General features: G+C 40.2%; 1 pseudogene; it reads right to left on the bottom strand.

Moving 5' to 3' along the window:
* Window positions 1-2,727: 2,727 nt before the first annotated feature.
* On the bottom strand, window positions 2,728-2,846 carry LOC117420166 (5S ribosomal RNA; annotated as a pseudogene).
* Window positions 2,847-8,462: the final 5,616 nt, after the last annotated feature.

Consider the following 8,462-nt stretch of genomic DNA (forward strand, 5'->3'; position numbering starts at 1 on the left):
GAGATAGAAATCAATATTGCTAAGGGGGCTAAAACCAATTCCAAAATGTTTTTCCAATATTATGACAGCAAGAGAACATTCAAAGAGGAGGTGTGTAAGAGACACAAATGGCAAAATCATAGACGAAGAAAAAAAATAGCAAATATATTAAATGATTACTTTTCACAGGTTTTTACAAAGGAGGATATGGACAACATGCCCCACATGTCGACCTGTTCCTATCCAGTTTTAAATAACTTTAGCATAACAGAGGCAGAAGTGTTAAAGGGACTAGGAGCTCTTAAAATAAACAAATCCCCTGGGCCGAATGAGATCCTCCCAATAGTACCCAAAGAAATGAAAGAAGTTATTTACAAACCGCTAACCAAGATCATGCAACAGTCTCTTGACACAGGGGTTGTACCGACAGACTGGAAAATTGCAAACGTAATACCGATCCACAAAAAGGGAGACAAAACCAAACCAGGTAACTACAGACCAATAAGCCTGACTTCTATTATGTAAACTTATGGAAACTATAATAAGATCCAAAATGGAAAATTACCTATATAGTAACAATATCCTGGGAGACAGTCAGCATGGTTTTAGGAAAGGGAGATCGTGTCTAACTAACCTGCTTGATTTTTTTGAGGATGCAACATCAACAATGGATAATTGCAAAGCATACAACATGGTTTATTTAGATTCCCAGAAAGCTTTTGACAAAGTCCTGCATAAAAGATTAATTCTCAAACTGAACGCAGTAGGGATTCAAGGAAATGCATGCACATGGATTAGGGAGTGGTTAACATGTAGAAAACAGAAAGTACTGATTAGAGGAGAAACCACAAAATGGAGCGAGGTAACCAGTGGTGTATCACAGGGATAAGTATTAGGTCCTCTGCTATTCCTAATCTACATTAATGATTTAGATTCTGGTATAGTAAGCAAACTTGTTAAATGTACAGATGACACAAAAATAGGAGGAGTGGCAAACACTGTTGCAGCAGCAAAGGTCATTCAAAATTATCTAGACAGCTTTCAGTACTGGGCACATGGCAAATGACATTTAACCCTTAGTGGTCCATTTATTCAGCGTGTGTCAGGTCCAATTTATTTTCACACACGCAGTTTATTTTAGACGCGCTTTTCAAAAGTTCTTTTTTTTACAGTAAAACAGGTTTAAAAGGCACTGCATATCAACAGGACACTCACTACTGCATCTCCAACCCCAACCCTTGTTCGCTGTATTTTTCACATCCTCTACATCATCTCCTGATCACTCGTTTTATCACCAAACTGCTCAATAATGCGATCCAAGTCATTATTTTATTCCTATAACATCTAAAAAAGCTCTGCAAATGCCTGTGATATTCTTTGAGTGCTGGATGTCTGTGTTATAACACTGGATGTCCGTGTTATCTATGTGGTGTCAGGGCAATCTGTTGTTTTCAGCTTCTCTCAGCTCCTGTCGGTCTCACTCGGCCATTGAATGGTTTACTCAGCTTTTTCCGGAGAAAAAACGACTAGAGACCTGTTTTTTACATCTTTTTGATGATGCCGGACAGGGTCTGGGGAAAGGGAAAATTGCAATGTCAGACCAGGTCCGACATAGGACTGACTGCAAAGGGTTGATAGAGAAACGAGTAAAGTACTGCACACAGGCAATACAAATGTGCATTATAAATATCATATGGGAGGTACTGAAATTGAAGAAGGAATATATGAAAAAGACCTAGGAGTTTATGTTGACTCAGAAATGTCTTCATCTAGACAATGTGGGGAAGCTATAAAAAAAGGCCAACAAAGATATACTGTGATAAGTGTTGAATTTAAATCAAGGGAAGTAATGTTAAAACTTTACAATGCATTAGTAAGACTTCATCTAGAATATTGTGTTCAGTTCTGGTCACCTTGTACAAAAAGGATATTGCTGCTCTAGAAAGAGTGCAAAGAAGAGCAACAAGAAATATCCCTGGTTTAAAAGGCATGTCTTATGCAGACAGGCTAAAAGAATTGAATGTATTCAGTCTTGAACAAAGAAGACGGTGATCTGATTTAAGCATTAAAAATCCTAAAAGGTATAGACAATGTCGACCCAGGGGACTTTTTTGACCTGAAAAAAGAAACAAGGACCAGGGGTCACACATAAAGATTAGATAAAGGGGCATTCAGAACAGAAAATAGGAGGCACTTTTTTACACAGAGAATTGTGAGGGTCTGGAACCAACTCCCCAGTAATGCTGTTGAAGCTGACACCCTGGGATCCTTCAAGAAGCTGCTTGATGAGATTCTGGGATCAATAAGCTACTAACAACCAAACAAGCAAGATGGGCTGAATGGACTCCTCTCGTTTGTAAACTTTTTTATGTTCTTATGTTCTTAAGGTGATGTGGCCGCATGCAATTGCGCTTCTGCATTTAAGACCTTTATGTTAGGTGAGCCGGGGGTGATTCCTCAGAGTGCTCATTTTTTTGTCCTCTGTTGTAGTTTTACACATTTAAATGGTAAAATGTAATTTCTAAACTGTAATGCCTGCAGTACTTGGTATTCCCAGGCAGTCTCCCATCCAAGTATTAATTAAGCCCAACCTTGCTTAGCTTCTGAGATCATGCTTATTCAAGGTGGTGTGACCGTAGGCGATTGTTGTTCTGCTTTTACGACCTTTATGTTAGGGGATTCCTCAGCTCTTACATTTTTTGTTGTCTTTACATATTTAAATGGTAAAATGTAATTTCAAACCTGTAATACCTGCAGCACTTTGTATTCCCAGGCGGTCTCCCATCCAAGTACTAACAAAGCCCAACATTGCTTAGCTTCTGAGGTCAAACGAAATCAGGCTTATTCAAGGTGGTGTGGCTGCCTTTATGTTAGGTGAGCCGGTAGGGATTGCTCAGAGCGCTCATTTTTTGTCTTCATTTTACACATTTAAATGGTAAAATGCAATTTCAAAACTGTAATGCCTGCAGCATTTGGTATTCCCATGGCGGTCTCCCATCCAAGTACTAACCAAGCCCAACCTTGCTTAGCTTCTGAGATCAGATGATATTGTGGCATGTTTTTTATTTATTTATCTTTTTTTTTCTCAGATTCAAATGATAAACTGAAAATCAGTTTATTTCATATATACTATTCAAAAATCATCACTGAGAAGACACAAGTTCACAAACAAAAAATAAGCTCATCCCCTTCCATCCTAACAAAAACATTATTATACAATATCATATCATCAAATCACTTCATACAACCCACACTTTTACAGGAAAAGAATACATCTGAAACATTATTTTTCAGATCAGTGACATACAGTTTAACAATGTTGAGATTCCTGCCATGATATTGCATCAAATTCCTTTTTTGCCAGATAGTATACCTGGCATAACTGAGAAACAAATTGACAACAAAAACATTGACATTCTCAACCTGAGTATGTAAACCAAAAAGAAAGAAATCATCCCAAGACATGAGATTTAACACACCCAGGTCTGCAGGCTTTAAAAGCCCTTCAATTATCATTCCTAAAAACTCTTAAAAAACCCAGCCCAGTACAGTTCAGAAACAAGCCCTTCTTCCCTTTTTCCACACACTGAACACAATGCAGTCTATACAATAGATTCTTAGTAAATAGACAGTTATGCCTCAATTTGTAGTCCAAAGCTTCATATTGAGGAGGCAGAAATGGCAAACGGACATTACACCAAATTGTAGAAGGCACAATCTCAAGAAATATGGCAGCCCAAAAGTTATCTGACGTGGGCTTCTTAAAAACCATGCTCAAGAAAAAACTTGAAAAACATGTTAGTTGTCCCCTCCAAAATACTAAAAGTCTCCCTCCCCTTCTGAAAAAACATCCCTGAAAATAATACCCCTTCCCCTTCTCGCTCTGCTTGCCCTTTATCAATAACTGACACCCAGCTTGGAGGTATTGCACTCTTAATCTTAGCAAAAACCTTCTGAATAGTTACTACTGATACGTCCTCATCGGCCTCCTGAACCATATCAACTACTGCCTGTAGAGGCAAGAAACCTTCCCTTACTTCATACATAACATCTTTGATCTTGACAATGCCAGCATCCAGAAAACACTTATCATAAACTGCCTCACCTTCTACTGTAAGTAAGGGATTTAAAAACAATGGTTGTTCTAGCATTTGCCCCCTGTTTTCCAGAACAAAAGAAACAAATCTCAAAAAATCTGACCAAGCTAATAAAACTTCTTTATAAAAATAGGGAATGCCAACAATCATGCTTGGCTTCAATCTCATAAATAGCAGTTCCTTCCCCATTCCCAACCCCCCCCCCCCAAAAAAAATGAGTCATAAAATATTTCCACAGACTCACATTATTGGGATCCAAATACTTCCTCACCAGTTTCACACGAAAACTATTCTTTTTCAGCACTGGATCAGCAAGCATCAACCCCTCTTTCTTAACCTCCCCTATAATGGTATTATAGCTGATTTTGGATGGCTTCCCATCCCACAAATATCGCACTATGAGGGTCTTTATCTCCCTCTCCACCCAACCTGGGAGCTCCATTACACATAAAGTGTACCACAGCATTGACAAAAACAGACTGTTCAAAACCTTCACTTTCCCTTTCAGAGTCGGGCCCCAGGAACTCAACATATTCAACCTTGCTCTCATTTTAGCAATCTTTTCAGTCCAAGTGTAGTCTACAACTGTCTTCTCATCCACCCCCACATACACCCCTAAAACCTTCACCTTATCAGTGTCCATTTTAAAGGGCAAACTGGACAGTGCAGCAGCATCACCACAACCCATAGACAAAAGTTCAGACTTAGCCATATTAACTTTGGCACCTGAGGCAGCACAATAAGAATCAACCACTTTCATAATAAGAGGTATGCTGCTTAAACTGGATACTGTAAATGTCGTGTCGTCAGCATATTGATAAATCAAAGAGGGAGCTATGCTCCCTGGCACAAGGACTGCTTCTATGCCACTTGTACGTTTAATAGCCAGGCTCAAGGGTTCTGCAATGATAGAATATAATAGTGCAGACAGAGGGCAACCCTGTCGCACCGACATTTCTACAGAAAAATACCCAGTAAGAAACCCATTACATGTGACACAGCTAATAATGTCTGTATAAAACGTCCAGACCCAAGAGACAAATCCATCCCCAAACCCAGACCCTTTAAGAATAGCCAATAAATGCCTTTTCTTGATCTAGTTTCAAGATGTATCCATCTGCTTTCTGCCCCACAAGATCCCACCAAATCCCTGAGGGAACAGACTGTGTTGGCTATATCCCTACCTGCTACACAATATTTCTGAGAGTGTGAAATGATTGTAGGCATTACGCCCTTCAAAAAATTGTGTCAAGATCTTATAATCACAATTAAGCAAGCTTAAAGGCCTATAATTCTTAAGAAGAGCGGGGTCACCCTGCTTTTTGTAAATTAAAGTAATGATACACCTCCACATTGTGGGACTCAACAACCCATCCTCCTGAATCTCCTTGTACACCGTCACTAAAATTGGCCCCAGCATCTCTTTAAAAGCCCTATAAAATTCAACTGGGAACCCATCAGAACCTGGGCTTTTATTAGTCTTCATGCCTGCTAAAGCCTCCTCAATCTCTGACAAAGTGACCTCACTATCACACTTCACCCTATCACTATCACTAACTGTTTTATCTATATAGGGTAGCAATGTCTCTCTCTCTGTCCTGACTGTGCCCTGTGATCGAAAGAGACTTTTATAAAAAGTGCATACTTCATCCAATATCTTCACTGTATCACTGATCCTTTCGCCCGTCAATGTTAACAGTTCCCCAATATAAGAGGATCACTGCGTAAAGGACTCCAACCCAAAGAAAAACTTAGTACTTCATTTCCTTCAACCACATACCTAGCCCCACTCCTGACAATGGCCCCCATACACTTCTCCTGTTCAAAATCCCTCAACAGCTCCTGGATTTCCTAATATTTTGTTGCTGTTCCCCTCCCCACTCTCTGCTGCCTTATTGAACTCATGTGTCAGAGCCTCCCGAAGTTCCCTTTCTCTACTAAAATTCACTCTCTGCCTCTCAATGCCATATGAAATACAAAATAATTTCAAATCATACTTCAGGTTATCCCACCAAACTCTCTTACCTGTATTAAAAGGAGACACTGCATTCTCTAATTAGCTCTTTTATGCTTTCACAAAATGAGAGCTCTTTGAGATATTGCACATTAAAACACCACACCCCCAGTCCCTTATTCAATTTCTCAGTGTGAATTTGAAAGTGAAATGCAGCATGATCACTAAATGAATTGTACTTATAAAAAACCCTTCCTATATTGGCAATAAAATCAACATGGCACAACCAAAAATCTATGCGACTGTGCTTCAAAACCCCTTCATCCATCTGTCGTCAGGGAAAAATCTCTCTTAGCACCATGTCTGCACGTCCACAAATCAACATAATGAAACTCATCCATAAGGTGGACCACTGATTTCCTAGAAGTGTCAGCCTTATATACCATCCCCTGTGCAAGATCTATTCTGCTCAACATAACGTTAAAATCCCCTACCACAATTCTATTATCAGATGTAAGATGCCCCCGCAAACCCTTAAGAAACCCTTTACTTCATTGGGAGCATAAATATTGACCAAATCTATGATTGTATTCACCAATTTGATCTGAACTGTTAAACTCCTCCCTTCAATGTCCTTTTCCAAAAACATAACCTGATCACAAAAACCCCTTCTCACTAAAGATGCCCATCCTATAAGTAACAGCATTACTATGATAAACATCTCCATCCCATTCACTCCTAATAACATTAACAATATCATCATCTTTGTGTTTTGTAAACAAATTACATCAGCAGCTGCTACATTCAAAATAATATTTTTGAACTTAACAATGTCCCGCAACCCATTAACATTTAAAGACACTATTGAGATCATAACTGCAAAAAGAAAAAAAGTAAATGAACAGAGTCATGGCCATTATGCTTCCTCTTCAGATAAGACATGGAATCTTCCCTCCCGCACATATTCCTCCATTGCCTTTTTTAATAATTTCCCCCTCACACCAGATACATTTTTACTTTTACTCACCACCCTTGTTGATGTTCGGCTTAATTTCGGCCCGGTCCCATCTTTTGATTATCTTGGCCAGTCTAACATTCTGATCACGTGGGCACGACTCCACCTCCTCCCTATCCTCCTGTAAGCTTCCTCCGCCACCTTCATCCACTGCTTCCTCCCCAAGTACTGCTACAGCAGACACACTCTCCACTGCCTCCGCAGCCATGCCCAGCTCTCCCTCCACATGATGCACATCCTCTGCATCAGGCACCATCTCCACTTGCTCATCCCTCAACACCATCTCCATTAGCTCAGCCGCAGCCTCCCCTTCATCTGGCTGCTCTTTCAACTCCCCCTCTTCACCCTGCTGTGAAAGCACAACTGCCACCTCTCCTTCCACGCCCCTGTTCTCAGCAGCACCATTCTCCGCATCCAGTCAAACGCAGCTCAACAGAGCATGGTGACAGTCATCGCAGCGTACTGCTCTACAGGACCGAGCGTAATGCCCCCGCTATCCGCACTCAAAGCACGTGAATGAAGGGCATGATGACACCACATGTCCTGGCAGAAGGCACATGTGACAAACCCGCTCCTGTCTGTCATGCAACACCTGAAAATAATTTAGGACCTTCCACTGTATCAAACTTTGTGCTATATGGCACAGACATAACAGTTCTAGGGAACTTGACACGAACAAATCGCGTTCCACCAGCCACTGAAGTACTAGGATAAACACGGCGCTTAATATCCAAAACAATATTTCCTCCTCAACTCTCCAGTTTAGAAATACTGTCACCATCAGCAATATATGCTGGCAAATGTAAAAAGGAAACAACCACATCTTGTGCATATAACCATGGACAGGATCAATGATCTCCTTTAATATCCAAACCATCTTGCAAGAAAGCAGCCTGCTCTTTAGTTTCCATGGTAAGTTCAAATTCTTGATTTCCACGCGGTCTGCAGGTGTAACCCCACTTCCCTCGTACTCTGCGTTGAAACTTTTTTCCTCTTTTTTTCGTAAATCAACAGCTTTTATTGATCTGTACATGCAGCGTCGGGTCTGTAAGAAGCAAGCCCGGAGTGACTTCAGATAAAATAAGTGTAATACCAAAAAAACAGTCACATTTACATTGCTAGTGTACACAATATTAACACGTGCTAACCACGTTTCGCCGCACTCAGCATACAAAAATTATTTTAACATTTTTTCACAACACATAATGCTCTATATGTGTATCTTATAACATAAACATATATCTACCGATCAAATAGTTTAACAAAATACATGTAAAAATCAAAATGATAATATTATAAATCAGAGCACCTCAAACACGCAGCCTCACCTGTAAGAAGCAAGCCCGGAGTGACTTGCTCCTGAGCAGATGGGCTCTTGCCCTTGACCTCCAAACGAGGCACTATTGAACAAGCTATA

This window comes from Acipenser ruthenus, chromosome 14 (genome assembly GCF_902713425.1).
Source record: "Acipenser ruthenus chromosome 14, fAciRut3.2 maternal haplotype, whole genome shotgun sequence".
Lineage (NCBI taxonomy): Eukaryota > Metazoa > Chordata > Actinopteri > Acipenseriformes > Acipenseridae > Acipenser > Acipenser ruthenus.